Source organism: Ictalurus punctatus, chromosome 8 (assembly GCF_001660625.3).
Source record: "Ictalurus punctatus breed USDA103 chromosome 8, Coco_2.0, whole genome shotgun sequence".
Lineage (NCBI taxonomy): Eukaryota > Metazoa > Chordata > Actinopteri > Siluriformes > Ictaluridae > Ictalurus > Ictalurus punctatus.
The window spans coordinates 3,067,055-3,089,894 of record NC_030423.2 but is presented as its reverse complement, the minus strand read 5'-3'; the positions used below and the strand labels follow the sequence as shown (position 1 = coordinate 3,089,894).

At 39.5% G+C, this 22,840-nt stretch overlaps 1 long non-coding RNA gene across 1 annotated transcript in view; it reads left to right on the top strand.

The window, feature by feature from the left end:
- The window catches only part of LOC128633507 (uncharacterized), a 115,610-nt gene that overhangs the window by 42,538 nt on the left and 50,232 nt on the right, over positions 1–22,840 (top strand). The gene's annotated exons all lie outside the window — the stretch shown is intronic.

The window sequence follows — 22,840 nt, the reverse complement described above, 5'->3', positions numbered from 1 at the left end:
TCATGTCTTAAAGGACATGAGAAAAATGTCATCCACTAAAAATACTCTTAATTTAAATGTGATCATAATTAGGTCATGTGAGGTTAATTGATAACTAGGTTAGGTAATGAGGTTAGCGTGTATATGCGCAAAAGTAACCGAGCTAATAAGCTTGCAAAAATAACATCTGTTAACTTGATGTAACTGACTGGGAGTTTATTTATTTATTAATATTAAAGAGGCTAATTACCTGAAATCAGTGAGTCACAAGAGATATGCAACCCCATTTCCAAAAATATTGAAATGCTGTGTAAAATGTAAAAAACAACAACAACAACAACAACAAAAAATAATAATAATAATAATAAAACAACCAGAATGCAATGACTTGCGAATCATTAAAATGATATATTTAATTGAAAATAGTAGAAGGACAATATATAGACTGTTGAAACTGAGAAAATGTATTGTTTTTTGGAGAAATACTGTGTATGCTCATTTTGAATTAGATGCCAGCAACACTTTTCAAAAAAGTTGAGACAGGCGTAAGAAAAGACTGGAAAAGTTGTGTAATGTTTAAAGTTTAAAAATAAACCCTGGTGGAACATCTCAAAACTAATTAGTTTAATTGGTAGCAGGTTAGTATTATGGTATAAAAAGAGCATCCCAGAGAGGCTGAGATGGAGATTGGGTTCACCACTCTGTGAAAGACTGCGTGGGGAAATAGTTAAAAAAAAAAAAAAATTAAGAATAACATTTCCCAATGTAAAATTGCAAAGAATTTGGAGACTCAATCATCTATATTACGTAATATCGTTAAAAGATTCAGAGAATCTAGAGAAATCTCTGTACTCATGGGAAAAGGTTGAAAACCAGTATTGAATGTAAGTGATCTTTGGGCCCTGAGGCAGCACTGGCTTAGAAACAGACATGATTCTGTTGTGGGTATCACTGCATTGGCTCAGAAACACTTCCCAAAACCACTGTTAGTGAACACACAATTTAAAACAGTACCATGCAAAGAAGTAAAACATATATAAATAAGATCCAGATCCACCTTCTATGGGCCCGAGTTCATTTAAGATGGACTGAGGCAAAGTGGAAAACTGTCTTGTGGTGTGACGAATGAAAATTTGAGATTCTTTTTGGTAATCATGGACGCCACATCCTCCAGGCTAAAGAGGAAAGGGACCATCCGGCTTGATATCCGAGCACAGTTCAAAAGCCAGCATCTGTGATGGTATGGGTGGTGGTGCTGGTGGGGGGGTGCATTAGGGTACATGACATTGGTAACCTGCACATCTGTGAAGACACCATTAATGCAGAACGACATATACTGTACAGGTTTTGGAGCAACATATATACCCATTCAAATGACGTCTTTTTCAGGGAAGGCCTTGCTTCTTTCAGCAAGGTAATGCCAAACCACATTCTGCACATATTACAACAGCATGGCTCCGCAGTAAAAGAGTCCCCACACTGAACTGGCCTGTCTGCAGTCCAGACCTGTCACCTATTGAAAACATTTGGCACATTATGAAACTAAAAATACGACTGTTGAGCAGCTGAAATAGTATTTCAAGCAAGAATGGAAAAATATTACGCTTTGAAAAGTTCAGCAATTGGTCTCCTCAGTTCCCGAACACCTACAGAATGTGGTTAAAAGAAGAGCTGATGCAGCAGAGTGGTAAACGTGGCCCTTTCCAAACCCGGGGTGGATTCCATGTCCAGACTGTAATACCGAATGAATGTGTGCGGTGTAGACCATCCCATCTCAGCACACACACTCCTGTAAGGGTACTCCTTTGGACAAAGTCTTCGAGGAGGCAACCCCTCTAGTGGAATGAGCCCTTATGCTCAGAGGCATGGCGAGACCACACGCCTCATAAGCAATAGAGATTGCTTCCATTTTCCAATTAGAGACGTAGTGCTTTGACACAGCATCACCTCTACTGTTGCCACCAAAGCAAACCAGCAGCTGCTCCAAATTACACCACTGGCCAGAGCGGTGGACGTAAGTTCAGAGAGCCCTCATTAGACACAATAAGTGCAATTTCTCTTGCTCCGATGTGAGGAACGGAGAAGAGCAGAAAGCCTGTAACACTACCTGCTGGGAAGCAGACGTAGGCCCTTTAGGAATATAATCTGGCCTAGGATATAGAGTTGCAATCAAACTCCTATTGCAAATCAGGTTTATTGTTAAAATTTACAGACTTTTAGTTGTTTGCGATGAACAAATCAAACAACAGCAATTGAAATAGTTCAACACAACGAATGCTTCAAGTGGTTTCCCCAAATTCAACTGAAAATGCAACATATAGTGATTTCTCCCGTTTCAAAATCATTCAACCCCTTCATGGCAAGCATCTTTAGCACTTAGTAGACACCCTTTTGCTGTTATGACCTGCTGCAAACAAGATGCAGAGCTTCTGGCAGTGTTCCTGAAGAATCTTCTCCCATTCCTCATGAGCAATGGCCCCCAGTTCAGTAATATTCTTGGGTTTGCGTGCTGCAACCGCCGCCTTCAAATCCCACCAGAGATTTTCTATGGGGTTCAAGTCAGGTGACTGTGATGGCCCTGTAGAATCTTCCAGAACTTCTTCTGCAACCAGGCCTTGGTGGAATTTGAGGTATGCTTGGGATCATTGTCCTGTTGGAAGGTCCGATGACGCCCAAACTTCAGCTTCCTCACAGACGGCATGACATTTTCTCCTAGGATTTCCTGATACTTCAATGAATCCATCTCGCCTTCCACACGCTGCAGGTTTCCAGTGCCAGAGGATGCAAAGCAGCCCCAGAGCATCATCGAGCCACCACCATGCTCGACTGTGGACAGAGTGTTCTTTCTTCATTCTTCTTCCTCCAGACATACCGCTGATCCATCGTGCCGAAAAGTTCCAGTTTTGTTTCATCGCTCCACAGAACAGAATCCCCAAACTACTGTGGCTTATTTAAATGATTTTGAACTGACTTTTCTTGTGCTTTTGGGTCAATAGTGATGTACGTCTTGGAGTTCTGGCATGGAAATCTGCATTTAATATGCGCCTTACTGTGCTCACTGAAACCTCAGTGCCTGTTACACCAAGTCTTGCTGCAGGTCTTTTGCAGTCATTCGAGGGTTTTTCACAACCTGCCTTCTTAGAAATCTGGTTGAAGCCGTTGATAGCTTCCTTTTTCTGCCCCATGCAGGTATTTCATATATTTTCTGCCCTAGCCTACTGTATGCATTCCCACATCCTTTGCTGCCCATGCTACAGAGCATTTATCAATCAGACCACAGTTTTACTTAAGGCTCCAAAAAGGGCCTACAAGACCCTGCTTTCCACTACCGCTCTCACTAGTGACTGTAATGCCCTGGGAATCTTTCCTTGGGCAGACTCATTGTACAAAGGTGTGACACCCCTGGTCAGGCAATCTCTGCCCCTGGGTATGGCTCCTTTATACACTTGGCAGACTAATAGGTATGTCATAAAATTTTTAAAGGTATCAAAGGGAATTATTATTGATTAAGTCATTTTATAAGGTCCTTAGTTCACCATGTGACTTTGTGATCAATTTCTTGACATGTGAAGGTTTTGAAACACAGCCCCAAGTGGTGTATTGGATTTCATAGAAAAGGGTTAAATGCATAACTATTTTCTACACTTTTTATGATAGAGAATATTTTTTAAAAATAAACAAATAAATAAATAAATTTTTACAGTGTGAAGGTTTTTTCCAAGCCCCACAACATTACACACGAATGTGTTGCAGCTACACTCTAATAAAACCAGAATATTTAAACAGGCAGAAAGGATGATGTGTGAAGATTGAGGAATGCTGAGCAGGCAAAGAATAATTTGCTCATAAAACACACACACGCACACAGGCACACACTTTTTTTTTTTCTCAGCCAACACCATTCTGCACCCTCTGTTTAAATTTATTACACTGCAGATAAGAGAAGTAGCCATTTTGCATTCTGTATTAGCCAGCTCTCTTCTCCTATCTATTTATTGACTGGAGTGTGCATTATGGAATGTTATGGAATGAGTGTCCATGCTGGTAACAAAAAATATTAACAATAAATAAATAAATAAAACACAGGTTACTAGTGTTAATACATTTTGATCTAAGAGAAATCTGTTATACTTTAATTGTAGGTGAGTAGTTTCTTCAGAGAGAGGTATGCTCTGTAAAACATACATAATATGTGGGTGGATAAAACACTGTTTTTAGGAAGCTCATTTGTGCTCATTAACATTTTGGAGACTGCATAATCAGTCATTATAACACATTAAACATGCCTGGACACATATAAACATTAAGTAAGCTGTATTTCTTACTCACACTGTGTCAGATTTTGCGTTAAAATCTTGATTAGAATAATCATGGTGTGCTAAAATTGTTAATCTGATGGCTAAAAAGTGGCAGAATAAATTCCTAGGGAAAAGGTGAAAAGGAAAAATGAATAGTGCATATGTTAAGGTTACAATTCACCCTAAAAAAAAAAAAAAAAGCGCACCAGACTCAATAACCACAGGTCCAGACGAAAAGGTAGCGAGGGAGTCGTCACATCAAAAAATTGCAGCAGAATTTATTAAGTTATTTTGAATCTGAATCACAATGAATCACTTCCTATCCATTTATATTCATATTTATATTTTAACATGTATTAGTTTGCTATATATATATATATATATAGCAAACTCTATGTTGACTAACCATTTTCTGATCATGATAATCTAATCTATATCTCTCTAAATCTCAAAATCTATTGGTGGCTTGATAATGAAACTATTAGGGCTAAACAATGCATTATATCACAAGGTCTCAATTATGGAATAATAAGAATGATGTGGGGGAAGCTATTACACACACACACACGCACACGCACAAAGACAGTTAAGCAGCTGTATTCATGATTTAATTCATGATTTAATGAGTTTATCAAGTCTGTAATGGCATGCTTCTTCCAAATATCAACAATGATTCAAATAAAAAAAATGTAAAAAGTTGCAAGCCTTATGGTTCTGTCATCTGTCATTTGATTTGTATTTTGATTGGACAACGTGTTCTTAGACGCTCTAATTTTAAATTGTCCTCCAAAGGCGAATGGGGGAAAATGGCAGAGCAAATAATGCACCTCATGTGCATTCATTACACCCCTGACTGTTTTCCACATACACCTTCTCGATCACTACTGGTCATGTGTTCTGGATGTGTCAGTGACATGGGCTGAAAATATCAGTCGAAATGAAGGTCAATTCAAATCTTCACTCCATGTAATCACCTGACACGACTGTCACCGATAGGCTGTATGAATCTACAGTCTGGGCTGGAAAGAGATCATCCCCAGCTTCAGCTCTTCCTAGCATTCTGTGTATTTTTCTTAAGACCACTGGTGGTGCTGTTGAGAGAGAGCGAGAGAGAGCTGTAGATCTACTGAAGATCTAATGTAGAACAAATTACTAATTGCTAATTGTAGAACAAACAACGGTTTCTAGAGTTTCACAGAATGGCAAAACAAAAAATAACGAGTGAGTGACAGTTCTGTAGGTGGAAACGCCTTGTTGATGGGAGAGGTCAGAGGAAAATGGGCAGATTGGTTGAAGCTGCTACGAAGGATATAGTAGGTCAATTAATCACTCTTTACAACTGTGGTGAGCAGAAAAGCATCTCAGCATGCACAAAGCAGTGAACCTTGAGGTGGATGTCCTACAGCAGTGAAGACCACACTAGGTTCCTGTCCTGACAGCCAAGAACAAGAATCTGAGGCTATCATGGGCACAGGCTCACCCAAACTAGACAGTTGAAGATTAGAAGAAAAAAAAACACTTGGTCTTTTTCCAGTCTTCAATCATCCAGTGTCATGTAAGTGCCAAGAAGGCGTAAAACTATATTACCCATCAGGCCCAGCACATCCCATTTCTCAACAACTCTGTGTCTCATTGCACCTTGATTAGCACCACTACAGTGAGGGGAAAAAGTATTTGATCCCCTGCTGATTTTGTACATTTGCCCACTGACAAAGAAAAGATCAGTCTATAATTTTAATGGTAGATTTATTTGAACAGTGAGAGACAGAATAACAACAAAAAAATCCAGAAAAACGCATGTCAAAAATGTTATAAATTGATTTGCATTTTAATGAGGGAAATATGTATTTGATCCCCTCTCAATCAGAAATATTTCTGCAAAACATGACTTAGTACTTGGTGGCAAAACCCTTGTTGGCAATCACAGAGGTCAGACGTTTCTTGTAGTTGGCCACCAGGTTTGCACACATCTCAGGAGGGATTTTGTCCCACTCCTCTTTGCAGATCTTCTCCAAGTCATTAAGGTTTCGAGGCTGACGTTTGGCAACTCAAACCTTCAGCTCCCTCCACAGATTTTCTATGGGATTAAGGTCTGGAGACTGGCTAGGCCACTCCAGGACCTTAATGTGCTTCTTCTCGAGCCACTCCTTTGTTGCCTTGGCCGTGTGTTTTGGGTCATTGTCATGCTGGAATACCCATCCACGACCCATTTTCAATGCCCTGGCTGAAGGAAGGAGGTTCTCACTCAAGATTTGACGGTACATGGCCCCGTCCATCGTCCCTTTGATGCGGTGAAGTTGTCCTGTCCCCTTAGCAGAAAAACACCCCCATAGCATAATGTTTCCACCTCCATGTTTGACGGTGGGGATGGTGTTCTTGGGGTCATAGGCAGCATTCCTCCTCATCCAAACACAGCGAGTTGAGTTGATGCCAAAGAGCTCCATTTTGGTCTCATCTGACCACAACACTTTCACCCAGTTGTCCTCTGAATCATTCAGATGTTCATTGGCAAACTTCAGCGGGCATGTATATGTGCTTTCTTGAGCAGCGGACCTTGCGGGCGCTGCAGGATTTCAGTCCTTCACGGCGTAGTGTGTTACCAATTGTTTTCTTGGTGACTATGGTCCCAGCTGCCTTGAGATCATTGACAAGATCCTCCCATGTAGTTCTGGGCTGATTCCTCACTGTTCTCATGATCATTGCAACTCCACGAGGTGAGACCTTGCATGGAGCCCCAGGCCGAGGGAGATTGACAGTTCTTTTGTGTTTCTTCCATTTGCGAATAATCGCACCAACTGTTGTCACCTTCTCACCAAGATGCTTGGCAATGGTCTTGTAGCCCATTCCAGACTTGTGTAGGTCTACAATCTTGTCCCTGACATCCTTGGAGAGCTCTTTGGTCTTGGCCATGGTGGAGAGTTTGGAATCTGATTGATTGATTGCTTCTGTGGACAGGTGTCTTTTATACAGGTAACAAGCTGAGATTAGGAGCACTCCCTTTAAGAGTGTGCTCCTAATCTCAGCTCATTATCTGTATAAAAGACACCTGGGAACCAGAAATCTTTCCGATTGAGAGGGGGTCAAATACTTATTTCCCTCATTAAAATGCAAATCAATTCATAACATTTTTGACATGCGTTTTTCTGGATTTTCTTGTTGTTATTCTGTCTCTCACTGTTCAAATAAACCTACCATTAAAATTATAGACTGATCATTTCTTTGTCAGTGGGCAAACGTACAAAATCAGCAGGGGATCAAATACTTCTTTCCCTCACTGTATATATATTTCTAGTTTTTCAGCATCTGGTTCTGATGTAATGGTCTTGTGTTGCTTTGAGTGGACCACAGTTTCGCCCACAGTCTGTATCTTCTTCGCTTTGTAACCGCAGTTAATCTTAATCTCCTCGTTTCAAGGCTTTTTTTATACGGAGTTATTTTTGTGTCAAATTTCTGCACGCGCAAGAGCATATTTCGAGTGCACAAAAAGGTATTTCCCACATACGTGAACTGTGTTTCGCAAAGAGCCGCAGCGTTTTTGCAGAGAAGATTACATTTTGAGCACGTAAAAATCAATTTTGCAAGTGAAGGATGTATCAATGGATGTCCACATTTGTCTAACAACTATGACTGCTCTGTGTTTACTTTGGAAACTCTTACTCCTACGCTCTCCTTTCATCAGTGCCGTGCATGCTGAGCTTCGACTGCTCACTCGGTCGTGACGTTTTTTTTTTTTTTTTGTATTCCTGTTCAAATGAAATGTACAATATAACCGGCGTGCAAACCGGCCAACAGAATCTACCTGCTCATCTCTGATTGGCTGGATATCCTGCCACTGTCTTTGTGGGCGGGGGATCCTGTGGTGAGCGAGCGAGCAGTCGAAGCTCAGCATGTGCAGGACTGATGAGGACAAGGCAAAGTAAACACAGCGCTGTCATAATTGTTAGACAAATGCCTCTGGCTCTGCATGTCACTCCCCCTGCTGGCTTTGCAGTGGTTGTCACTCTGCTCTCGTGATCTGCCTTAGACGTCACACCACCCCTCAGCAATGTGGAAGAGATCGCTCCACCTCATTACCATCTGGAAAATATCGTGTCTCTGAGCGCCTATGTTAAGGGTAGCACGTAGAAGGAATCTTGTCGGCCTAAGGGCCCTTATCAGCACGGCAACATGACTTTCACATGACTCTCCAGGACCCCCTTTTGACAATGTTTCACGGTTCAGGAGCTGCGCGTTAAGGAGAGGTTCTATCATGTTAATCTCAAACAGGCACAGAGCTACATTACCCATCAGCCCCAGCATGTCTCAACCACTCTCACCTGTGTCTTGTTGCACCTTGATTAGCACCACTATGTATAGTTCTAGCTTTTCAGTGTGTGGTTGTCAAGCTTTTGATGCCATGGTCTTGTGTGTGCGCCGCAGTTTCACCCACAGTCCATGTTTATTCTTGTTTTCAAGTCTTTTTCCGTTTTCTTAGCACTTAATTAAATAATCTGCACTTGCATCTGCCTCCCAAACATGACGTCCAGTTTGGGTGAGTCCGTGCCCTTGATAGCTTCAAGTTCCTGGTCTTGACTTAGAGGAGTGGAACCTACTGTACATACTTTTAAATATGTGTAGTCATTTCTGATCATGTTATGTATAGTATAGAGTATGCGATCATTTAATTCTGCTCTATTTACAGTAAGTGTTAAAGGCTTCTTGAGTAAATTTTTCACGTAAGCTAAAAGCAACAGCAGGGCTTGGAACAGTTAGCATTGAAGCAGTTTAATCATCATAGCACTCACTGGAAAATATATCTACACAAACGAGAGTGTGAACCTTCACTTTACTCAATTTCCTTAAGAGAAAATGGTGCTCGAATTCACCTGGCATGTTGTCATATACTTTCTGCCCCCTCGAGACCTAATAATCTAAGCTAATGATCAGTTTAAATAAAGCAGCCATGTTGTGGCTAAGAAAGAACTGAACCTGTATTTTGAGGAAAACAATGTCCATGAACAAAGGACTTGGATGTTTTTGGAACGTTTTCTGCTCCTGTAATCCATTTCATAATTCTATTCCTGATACTGCTAATTCTCTAAGACATCTTAAAAGCAGTACATTTTAAATGCACGTCCACTGCTTATATAGAAGAATTGTAGCACTTCTTGAAGATACATCATTCAGGCAAAACAACACTGCAGGAGAAAACCGCATCGAAATGAAAGTTCTGACCTTCAATAAAGTACTGAGATTTGCCTGAGTGCATTTAATGTATCCTCTTTCGAGCTCTCTCGCTGGAACAAGTTCAAGAGTTCAGTAATAAAGTGCACATAAAGTACCCTCACTGCTTTAGCAAAAACTCCGCTCTCAGTCGATTTTTAAACATTTTTATTTTATTTTTTTTTTTAAACTTTCCATTTCATTTATTAGAGGAAACATTTACAACGACAGGTAATGTGTGTTCTTATGCCAGTTGCATTCAGGCTTCAAAAGCATAAATAAGCCATACACCGGCTTATTAATAATATAGATTATAACTCCAGCAAAGAATTTAATGCATGGGTATTTTATTGACACATTGGATAGACACAAAACTGGATCAGTCAGCATTTCCAACTCAAACAAGGAAGCTTATTTCTGCTTAGTAATGATCCATTGATAATGAATGGACATAAAAGAATTTGGGATGTATGCTATGACCTTAGCAGATGGATGAAGTCTGAACTACAGGAAGATTGCTTCACGTCTACCTAGCATTACTAATGCACTGTGGAATTCTCTGGAATTTCCAAAAATGCTTCTGAGCACGATTTGAGCGAAAGCGATTGGAATAATCGGTGTCTGGGAACCTTAATTTCCAGCAGTCTGTTTGACATGTCTGAAAACTGTATATAAAAAAAAAACAAACCCACCAAAAGCACTAATGCATTTTTAGAAAACATGTTGGGGGGAGGGGGGGTTCGTTTTTAAAATGTACCGTGTAAAGGCCATCACTCTTTTTGCAAGTGCATGTTCTTTCAAAGGGAAATCAACAAGGATGTTTATTCAATGCTAGTGAGAGAGAGAGAGAGAGAGAGGGAGAGAGAGAGAGAGAGAGAGAGAGAGAGAGAGAGAGAGACTATATTTACTTTGTGTGGGAATATAAAGTGGGCCTTTCCTTTCTTGCATTATTCAAAGTGTTGCAAATGTAAAGAAAAATTTAATATAAATCAATACAGCTCTAGATGACTGTGCCAAGAAAAGAAAAGCTTGCCAAGTGTAATTAGATTAACGAAGACATGTTATAGGCTGGTTTCCCAGATACAGATTAAGCCTAGACTAAGACAAAATATCTCGAAGGGTTAGATGATTAGAGCACTCATGCTATGATATCATTTTTAAAAAAAATGCATTTTGAATTCTACAATTAATTTGAATGCGGAAATGCTAATGTAATATCATTAGCAAATGAGAATTCAGTAGAAGGGATTGGGACTGATTACCAGATGTTTGATTTTGTAAATCAGGGTAAGTTATTGATTAGGATATGAATGTGATAATCCTATTCTTTTCGATTGATAACCTTATGACATGAGAATTTGTGCTGAGGCGCGGCAGACACAGTCCTTCACACACCTACACAGTGGCATGGAGTTATCGGTGCCCCGGAATCTCATTGATTGATGTATAATTGCGTCTTTCTCGGCGGGACTGGTGAAATTTAACACAACGATGAAGCAAGCTGATAGCAGATAAGCTGAAACTGTTAATTAACTGCTGAGCTGCGGAGAAATATTGCGGGCTCTGGTTTGTTTTTTGTAGAACCTAAGGTGAAAATGTGCAGCGTTTTGCAGCAGAGAGCCGGAGGAAGCACGGCAAGGCTTTATGTCATTAAACAGATATCGTATTTGACTTTTCACTTTTGTTGAGGACTGTGATAACAGCAGATAATCTCGCTCAGATATTTATTTCCCAACATAATTAAGTCACAAAAAACAAAAAGTACTATTTCAGTGCAATGTCAGATACAGTGTGCTTTGTGCACTCATAGATTCATATGTTTGTGTCACACGGTCTATATAAAAAATCTTCTGTGTCTGACTGTGCTGTTGGCAGGATGCTATGTTTGTGTGTGACGTGGCTCAATCTGTTAAAATATGCATATGACATGAGAACCTTATTAAATTTGTGGATTTTTTTTTTTTTTTTAAATGTATGCTTATTGAAGGCCTTTGGAGAGATGAGATTAATCAGCCACAAGATTCCAATGACAGTATTTGGGTTGGGGCTGTAAATACAAAGAAAGAAACAAAGAAAGTTTAGTTCAGTGATGGTTGGTCGTGATACAAGATGGGAGTGCTTAATTAAATAACTATAAATAGATCAATAATGATAGTATTAGGATTGAGTAATGTGCTGTCACTAATAGGCTGTATGAACATAATGAATGTACAGTTTGAGCTAGAAAGAAATCAGCCCCAGCCTCATTTCTTCATATCATTCTGTGTATTTTTCTTATTATTACCACTGGTGGTGATGTTACAGTCTGTTCCACAAAAGTCCAAAATAATCTGCCTTAAGACATTTTTTTTTTAACAGCAAATAATCTAATATGGAAGCTGAAAATCATATATTGATCTATTTTTTATTTATATATTTTTTTACCTTTGAAAGATATGGGAGAGCTTAGATCTGCTAGACGACGTGTACCAGCCATGCCTCATTTAGTCAGCAGGCTAAATGAAACTAGTATATGGGTGAAAATGTGTTTGCGTACACAACGTTGTGCAGCAGGGGAGCTCAGGGATTGACAGGGCTGATTTACAATGGCAACAGCACGTTTCGAGACAGAAGTAGAGACAGAAGAGGTTAGTGTTAACCCCTGAGGATATGCTAATGCTAATACTGATGTGAACACCATTACCAAGACTGACACTAATGTAAATTCTTGTGCACTGATCAATATATTGTAATGTGATGCAAGACTTTAGCAAAGTCTTAGTAAGACTTTTGAAACCTATAGAAGTTCTAGACCCAACCTTGGTAAATATAAATAGTGCTAGGGATGGACGTAAATATATATATATATATATATATATATATATATATATATATATATATATATATATATATATATATATATATATATATATATATATATATATAATATGATGATACAGTGCAGGTCAAGCTGTAATAGAAAGGGCAAATAATATCGACCAATGATACTAATAAGAGAAGCAGTTTTGTGCTCCATCTATGTTCTTTTTTTAACTTTTACAAGGAAGTAGGTAAGGAATACTTACCAACCGACAAGGATTTCATCTTTGTGAACGTGTGCCCTCCAAATTTTGGCAAAATGTAATATATTGTCCCAGGGTAATCAAGATGCTATTGTTATAGGGGAAATCAGAAATGCATAGTAGATTTTATTTAAGATAGAAAGGAGAAGAGCCTTACATAGCTTCTGCAGGAACATAATATACCATTTTACTATATACTGAGATAACACCTTGAGTTCTTTGAAATGTTCGTCACACCGTTCCTGAACCATTTTTGTAGTGTGACAGGGTGGGTTATCCTGCTAAAAGAGACCACTGCTATTTTGGAATACCGTTGCCATGAAGGGGTATACTTGGTCTGCAGCAATGTTTAGGTAGGTGGTATGTGTCATCCATATGAATGCCAGTACCAAAGGTTTCCCAGCAGAACATCACACTGCCCAGAACAACACACTGCCTACGCCAGCTCACCTTCTTCCCATAGTGCATCCTGGTGCCATCTTTTCCCCAGTTAAACATGATGTAAAAGAAAACATGATTCATCAGACCTTCTTCTGTTTGCTCCATGGTCCAGTTCTGATGCTCACCTGCCCATTGCAGGAACTTTCGCTAGTGGACAGGGGTCAGCGTAGGCACTCTGACCGGTCTGCGGCTACGCAGCGAGCTGCGATGCACTGTGTGTTCTGACACCTTTCCAGCATGAACTTTTTCAGCCATTTGTGTTATAGTAGCTCTTCTGTGGGATTGGACTAGACAGGCTAGTCTTTGCTCCCCACACACATCAATGTGCATTGGATGCCCATGACCCTGTCGCCGGTTCACCAGTAGTCCTTCCTTGGACCACTTTTTGTAGGTACTAGCCACTGCACACCAGGAACACACCACAAGACCTGCCATTTTGGGGATGCTCTGACCCATCCATACACTTGCCCATATCAACTTCCAAAAACTGACTGTCCACTTGCTGCCTAATATATCTCACTCCTTGAATGATGCCACTGTAGCAAGATAATCAATGTTTTTCACTTTACCTGTAGTGGTTTTAATGTTATGTTTAATGTTGTTCTTGGCGGACAAGAGTGGAACCTGATGTAGTCTTCTGCTGATTTAGCCCATCGACCTCATGGTTTGATGTGTTGTTCGTTCTGAGATGCTTTTCTGCTCACCGCAGACGTAAAGCGTGATTATAAGAGTTGCTATGGACGTCCTGTCAGTTCAAACCAGTCAGGTCATTCTCCTCTGATCTCTCTTATCAACAAGGTGTTTCAGCTCACTGGATGTTTTTTTGTTTTTTGCACCACTCTGTGTAAACTTTAGAGACTATTGTATGTGAAAATCCCAAGAGATCAGCAGTTTCTGAAATACTCAAACCAGTCCTCCTGGTATAAACATCCATACCACAGTCACAAAGATCATACTTGATTCCCATTCTGATGTTTGATGTGCACATTAATTTGAACATTCGCACTACTGCAACATGATTGGCTCTCTCACAGATGCCAGAGAGTTTGCAGTAGAGCAGAGCAGGCCTTAATGTGCTAGATGTTTACTTGGGAGGAGGTAGTAAGAAAACATGGGAAGGTGCCCTAAAATCTTGACCAACAAAGACACTACTATCACAAGTGTCCTACAGATGATAGTCAACAGGCTGGCATCATCTGCTTTATGTCATCAGCTGGTGGTGTTGACTGCTCCAGCTGGATTGTTTCCCAGTGGCTGGTGGATTTCTTTTGGCCTGGATATCACTGGCTAAAGGCTCCCTTCGTGTATCTGTGTACTCATGATAGAGGGCAAGGACTTATAGACTTGCAAAGCCAAGTAGCAGCATATCCACTTAAGTCTGCTCAGAGACTCTTCAGACTAGTCTACTATTCATATGTATACTCTACACTACTTATATAAGTTGGAGGCATGGGGCTGGATCAACAGCTCTTCCTCGTTACACTGGGAATCTAGACTGGCCAGTACAGGGAATGATCAAGCGTCCCGAGCATGATTTACCAAAATCGCTGATGCATCGACGCATGAGTTTTGAAATCACTCAGCCGATGATGGGATGGTTCTGTGCTCTGCAACTAGAGCAGAGGTCATCACCAGGCAGACAGCAATCTGGATGCGGATCAAGTGTTTTAGTAGATCAATCCAAACCCATTCTGTAGCAGAACCAATCAATGTATGAGTACATGGCTGTAGTTCAGAGACTCCTATTTTTTAAACATGAGGCATAGCCGCTTCTGTAGCACATCATCTCTCTCTCTATCTCTCTCTCTCTCGCACACACACACACAGTCATGCTAGACAAAGATAAAATATTGAATATTTTAATATATCAAATATAATTTATGGCTCCTACATTCATAATAGGAATGGAAACACATAAAATACTCTAAAAAGTGTCTTTTGTAATGAAAACGAATGGCCTAGTGTAAGGTAATGAAGGTTAGTATGGACAGTGAAGTACAATAAAATAAGTTAATCTTTAAGTTGTTGATGGGGGAGTAGTTGGTAAGTAGTCAAATAAGATCGACTAGTAAAACTCAATAGTAAAATATGTTTTAGGACTGTTTTGCAGTAATTTAACCATACAGGGTCCAAACTGGCCCGTGGTGCAAGACCTAAGCCAATTGTCTATTACTAGAAAAACGGTATGCACTGTGTGGACAGTCCCAACAGCAAGTGATAAGCCAGACAGGGCTCCTGATCTCACACATGGAAGCCCATATAAAGCCCTTATCTTGCAACATAGACAATGTTTTAAAGTTTTTGCAAGTTGACAAGAAGCTTATATTTCTGGGACTACCTTAAAATATGTATGTGTGTACTGTATGTATGTGGCAGCATTGGCTGTGCACAGGGGGCAGACTGTTTTTTTTTTTTTTTTTTTTTTCTTCTGGGAGCACATAAACTAGTCAAAACTATTCAAAAAATGTGGATCACATCCGACCTGGTCAGCATGCAGCAATAAATTTATCGGCATAGTTATAAACGTATAAACCTAACTAAGCTTTGGGAAGTACCATAAAGGGGTTCTACTGTCTATAGACAGATTAGCCTATTGGGTAAAAGAAGTGATTGCACAGGCATAATTGAATGCAGGGCATTAAATGGCTTTCGTGGGCACTGCCCAGGCATTGCAAAAAGAGAAGTGTTGCTTGCAGACTTTTGTGAACCAGCGACATGAAATTCAACGTTAATTTCAACGTTAAACATTAATACTTTGAGTTAATTTTCAGGCTCTATAAAGTATGCTATTTGCACTATTTATGATTGCTGGCTGTCTCTAGAGGTGCACCATTAGGATGTCTTATGAACTTACACAGCCTCCACTACTTCTGAATTATACCACCCTGGTGGTCTGATAAATAAGGAAGTAGAACCACAGTTACATATGTAACCTTTTTATTAATGGATTTAAAAAAATATAAAAAAAAACAGCTGCAAAACAAAAAAGAAAAACAAGGAAATCCCCATAGAGATATCATTCTTCTCTCATTCATTCTAGCCTAGGTGGCATCAGCCCATTGTAAGCACAAATCTCTTAAGTTGTGTAACAACACTAATTTTATAATCATATACAGTGAGGGAAATAAGTATTGAACTCGTCATCATTTTTTTCAGTAAGTATATGTCCAATGAGGTGATTCACATGAAATTTTCACCAGACAGCAGTATTAACTCAAGAAATCTAGAAATAGAAAGACTTCACAATATTAAAGTCCATAAATGAAGTTGTGTGTAATAAAGAGGAATGACACGGGGGGAAAAGTATTGAACACGCTAACTGAAATGTATTTAACACTTAGTGGAGAAGCCTTTGTTTGTAATGACGGCTTCAAGGCGCTTCCTGTATGAAGAAATGAACGCGCCGCGGTATTCAGGTGTGATTTTGGAACGTTCTTCTAAACATATCGTCTTTAAATCTTGTTCAACGGCACCTGCTGCCTCCAAGTGTTTCTGGAGCTCTTTCCGAGTGGTCCTTGGCTCTTGGGCTACTCTACTGATTACTCTTCTGACTCCCTGGTCAGAAATCTTGCGAGGAGCTCCTGTGTGTGACGGAGTGATGTTGCTTCCACTTGTGGATAACGGCCCCAATGGTGCTTACTGGAAAATTCAGAAGTTTTGAAATACGTCTGTATCCGATTCCATCAATATGTTTCGCAGTAATAAGTTTGCGAAGGTCTTGGGAGAGCTCTTTGCTTTTACCTATCATGAGATGTTTCTTGTGTGACACCTTGGTAACGAAAAGCCTTTTTATAGACCATCAATTTACTAACCCAGCTGATATTAATTTGCACAGATAGGGGGTGTAATTACTTACGGATTTCAGCTGTTTCCTTGCCTTACCTTGCCTTGGAGAACTGCTTTTTCTTAGCATGTTCAATACTTTTTTCCTGCGTCATTCCACTTTATTACACATAACTTCATTTATGGACTTTAATGTTGTGAATTCTTTATATCTCTAGGTTTCGTGAGTTAATACTGATGTCTGGTGAAAATTTCATGTGAATAACCTCATTAGAAATATATTTACTGAAAACATTATTGATGCATCCAATACTTATTTCCCCCGCTGTATAGAAGAACTATGAGTTATAACAAAAGGACAAGAACTGATTATTACTTTCTTTATCACCTTTTCCCTGTGCTGCAGTTCAGTTCTACTGTATGAATCTGCAAAACAATAGTTCTCCAAGGAGCAGAATATTTCTACCATCTCAAGCACCATCCACTAACCTTTTAATTTCATTATTTTTATCCCAACTCCGAAGATCAACACATGTCCTGGTTGATAAGATGCATTTTGATAAGTGTGTGACCTGAAAAAGGAATATTTTGATCCTAGCCTCACTCTAATTACTGTCAGGAAGGGAGAAAAAGCTACTGCTCAAAGCGGAATGAACATCAAAGACAATCATGAAGATAAGGCATGAAATGTCAAGGTGCATCCTCCAATCCAAAGTGTGGCCAAGCATTAGAAAACAATAGAGCTTGACAGATTGGGGACAGGTATTTTAGTAAATCATGCTGACAGGTAAGACCGTTTAAGTGATAATATGATTGAATCAGAAAACAAGGTATTCCATAGTGATTCTATGGCTTAGCGAAAAATACGATTGGTGTCAGGTGGGAAAAATAAATGCTGCCATTGCAGCTTTAAAAACAGTTCCAGTATTTCAATTTCACTCAAATTAGGCATGAAAATATCAGCAGCACATGTGACTTGTGTTACCAATAGAACACTTAGTGTATGCAGTTGTGCATAATTGACCTCCATGTTGAAATACATTAGCATTGATGTCTCACATAGAGCACTTACAATAATTACCATAATGGTTAGCCTAATCCCTGTGTGTGCGGAGTTTGCATGTTCTCCGCGTGCTGCGGGGGTTTCCTCCGGGTACTCCGGTTTCCTCCCCCAGTCCAAAGACATGCATGGTAGGCTGATTGGCGTGTCTAAAGTGTCCGTAGTGTATGATTGGGTGTGTGAGTGTGTATGTGATTGTGCCCTGCGATGGACCGGCACCCTGTCCAGGGTGTACCCCGCCTCGTGCCCGATGCTCCCTGGGATAGGCTCCAGGTTTCCCCGTGACCCTGAAAAGGATAAAGCGGTATAGTAGATGGATGGATGGTTTGCCTAATTCGGGTCACAATAGATTGAAAGCCTTTAGGATGACCAAAGGTGAGGATGATTAGCAGAAGTATTTAAAAAAAAATAATAAAAGTCATGCCACAAAGAAAAGGTGAACCAGACCACAAACTTAAAGCCCTGGTCAGGAAACAACAATCAAACAACAGAGATATTCGAAGAACAATCAGAAATTCAACAACCTACTATGATTCTACTTTAATTTGAGGTTAAGCGTTTCTGTTTCCACGAAGCATAAAGTATTTGAGTTGGACAATAACACAGAAATGTGATTCCTACCTGATCTTAATTAGCACTGAATATTTACCACCTGTTGCCCTGCGATGGATGGGTTCCCCGCGACCCAGTACGATAAGCGGTATAGAAAATGGATGGATCGATTTCCAGACTGTCCTTTTTCGGATAAAATTCAAGAACAGTTAAACTATTGCATAATCACACTCGCTAATTTAGCTGTATAACGGTTTCCATTGCTTCACCACCTGGATAACAAAACAGCCCATGAGCTTAGTCTACAAGTCTGAGACAACAATGCAAGGTTTTCTTTTGTCATCACTGATTTATTATTTTGAAAATACCATCAGCTATTTTGTACATGAAGGCGTTCCTGCTTACACACATCAATAAGCTATCTGTGAGCGACATTTTCTAATTTCTCTTTTCAAATACTGCCTTTTCAGCTTGCTGGCACATGTCAGCGCTTCTACACAAAAATGGTGACAGGCCACAGAAAAGGAATCTCTTTTTTTCCATTAGCGGCCGGAGATTGTTTTCTTTCACCTTTCACTGCTTCAGAGCCCAAAGAGCTGACAGGGAGTAAATGTAGCCCCTCATCCTTTTCTTTTTTTTTTTTCTTTTACATTCTCTTGGACATCCGAACTTTCGGCTTATAAATGAATGCCTGGGGAGCAACACCGTAACGTGAGATCTAACCTTATCAAGCACTGTGAAGTTTTTTGTGTGGCTGTACTGTGATAAACAGAAAACATGCTAATAAAGCATCAGTCCTGTTCCCATGAGATTTAGGACTGCGCTTTTTCTACTACTTAATATGTATGCATAATTGATGATCTGCAGAAAAGAAAGCTCTCCTCAGTCTGTACTAGCCATCAGAAAGAATTTAGATTAGATATAATCTGAGCTTCAAGTACAACATAATGCATAAAGCCCTCTCTCTCTCTCTCTCTCTCACTCTCTCTCTCTCTGTCTCTCATTAAAAACCACTGACAGGTGAAGTGAATAACATTCATTATCATGGGAACTCTCAATACGTGTCCATCATTAGGATGAAAAAACAGAATAGACCTATCAGAGAGATAGCGGAAACCTTTGGACAGATGAAACCAAGATTGAATTGTACCAGAATGATGGAAAGAGGAGAGTATGGAGAAGGAATGGAAGGACTCCTGATCCAAAGCATACCACATCATCTGTCAAACATGGTGGAGGAAGTGTTCAATGAGATTGCTAATGGAAGGATGAATTCTGAAGTGTATAGAGCTATACTTTTTGATCAGATTCAGTCAAATGTTGCGAAACTGATAGGAACGGTGCTTCACAGTATATATGGATAATGATCCAAAACGTAGCACGAAAGCAACCCAAGAGCTTCTTGAGGCAAAGAAAGGGAATGTTGTTAAATGGCCAAGTCAGTTATATAACCTCTTCCTAATTGAGCGTGCCTTTTACTTACTGAAGACGAAATTGATTGCAGAAAAACCCACAAACAAGCAGCAAATGAAAGCAGCGGCAGTGAAGGTCTGGCAAAGCATCTCAAAGGAGGAAACTTGGTGAAGTCCATGGGTTCCCGACCCATGTATTAAAAATGATCATTATATTTATCATTATTTGTTTGTCCAATTAATTTTGAACGTGTGAAAATGGAGGGACTATGTATAAAAAGATGGCTATGACTATCAGAGAGCTGTCTATGGGAGAAAACAAGTGACTTTGAAGCTGATAAAAGAGGGAAAATCAATCAGAGGCATTGCACCAACATTGGGCGTCGCCCATGCAACAATTTGGAATGTCCTGAAAAGGAAATTAACCAACACCACCAATAACCTCCATAGGGCAGGGGTGAAGGTATCACAATCCAGTGTTCGAAGAAGACTTCAAGAGCAGAAATATAAAGGCCATACAACAAGATACAAACCACCCCTCAGCAGTAAGAATCAGAAAGCCAGATTGGAATTAGCAAAGAAATACAGCGACAGGGCCATTTTGTCTGCCAGTTTACAGAGAAGTGCTTCCTAATTAATTGTGAGTAACTTTATCATGCAGCAAGACAATTATCCAAAACATGGGCGCTCGCAGGATTCTCATCCATGGTACACAGAAATAAAAACGTAATCATAGGACATATCTGGGTCTCCGCAGCTATTTCTTTACATTGAGCTGTCCTAACTAAAATGTTTTAATCGAATTCAATCTTAATTTAAACTTGAATTTAAACCTCATTAATTGGCGCAATTAATTTTACACCAGCATTTGGAATGTACAAGATCTTCGCCAATTATACCGTCATCAAAATACCAAAAAAGATGTGCGTCTTATACATTTTTGAGTAGAGTAAGAAACCAAAGTCTACCTTACAATGAAAAGTAGTCGCAGACTCATTTGTTTCAGCTACTGTGTTTTTTTTTTGTTTTTTTTCTGGAGGCTATGTGAGCTAAAAAGTTCAGATATTGTGCGCTGCTTCGTTTTTTTTTTGTTGTTGTTGTTGTTGATGATGTTTTTTTTTTTTTAAAACATGGTTAAATGGTGGAATCAGGTGTTTCTCCTGCTCAGTTGGAATAAAAACCTGCACCCACACCGGTCCTTTCCGGATAAGATTGGACGCCCCTGGTTTAGATAATGACATCCAGTGTAGAGATAAAACACTATTACATTCTCCTAAAATCGCAGGAAAGACAAACATGACCAGGGAAGGACCCATCAATCACATTTTCCAAAAATAATTGTTTCCTAACAGGTTTGTCTGAAACTCATACCTCTCCGTTTCCATCTCTAATTGGTTAAGCAAACAGATTGTCCTACCCCAAACTCATGAAATTGAGTTCAGCCAGAATTTTACCCAGTTTGTCATTTTTTTTTTTTTTTTTAGATGTATTTATATTTAGTGTGTAATTTAATTACATTGTTTATTTGTGTAATATTTTTTTCCCAATATATTATAACATCCAAGAAATTACACACATTGCCTTTCATGACTTAGAAATTATGATAGAAATTTCACGTTGAAATGCTGGTGATGTCAGGGTACGCTGTGTGTGTGTGTGTGTGTGTGTGTGTGTGTGTGTGTGTGTGTGTGTGTGCTCTGCATACAAGAGCACCACTCATCCAACTCAACAAAGGACTTTATCAGGGTGAAAAACATGGGACTGGATGTCAATGAGTCACCGGCTTGATGCAGTTATTGCAAGCAAGTGATATACAGCCAAATATTGTTATTTACTTTAATTTACTTACGGAAGCCCTTAAAGGCCATGCAATAAAAGGCCCTAAAAGGCCATACAATATTTATCATGATCTCCACATAGCAAAAGCTCATTCAAGCTGAAATAGCGATATGTCTGTCAGTGATTGGATATTTCCACATTAGTGTCTGACACTTGAGAAGCGGACACCCCTCTCTCTTAATGCAAACATAAAGTCCATCTCTACAGCGGTTAATTACTACATTCATGACGGCAATGGCAAATACGCCAACACGCATGCAACACCAATCCCATTCACAAGGTGCAACATTTTCTTTTGATGAAATTATATCATGAGAAAACAACTTTTTGTTACGTCGAGATCATGACAAAAAAAATTTTGAAAAAAAAAGAAAGAAAGAAAACAAAAAAAACAATAATTCTTGCCTAAAAATTGAGTGGTCTGATACAAAAGGTTCTATGTTTTATGTTGTTTAACAGATATAGATGTAAATACCAGGAAATAAAAGCTGAAATCCGAAACTCTCATCTCATATCCATCAATGGATGTTGATGTTTCGTTGCCGTACGTAGTCACTTCCAAATTATTGGATCAGCAAGGCCAGTTCATTTGTGTGTAAAAGTAGGCAAGTGGGTTCTCTACGCCTACTTTTAGGACTTGTGAGAAAATCTGATTATGCTTTAGGTCATATTTATGCAGATCTATTGAAAATTCTGAAGTGTTCACAAACTTTCAAGCACCACTGTATATAATATATTTATAAACATAATACAGGCCACTGGGTTTTGTATGCAAAAAAGAAGCAAGTGCAACCGTCAAAGTCTCCAAAAGAAGTGCTGCAGACGCTCCAAGATGCTCAAATTTACCGGCCAATTTCCTTTTGTTTATGCATTAAATTTTCTATGAATATATCAGAATCTTGCCACGAAATTGAACACACACACTCACACACAAACCCCAAAAGCCTATCTAATTTGGATAGTATTACCTATGTGATGTCTGCGAAGCTATAAATGACTCCCGTCGTGAGACAAGCTACCGCACAAATGACATGTCTTCCAAACGGTAAAAACACGAAACATGTCTTGCACTATTCTAAATAAACTCTTAGAACATTGCAAAAGATTGTCCATCTTTGTGTAACGGGATTCACATTAGTGATACTTCAACAAATTGAGATCATTTCCTGTTTACATGCCACAGTTAGCAGCTTTATGTGACTCCTTAACTCG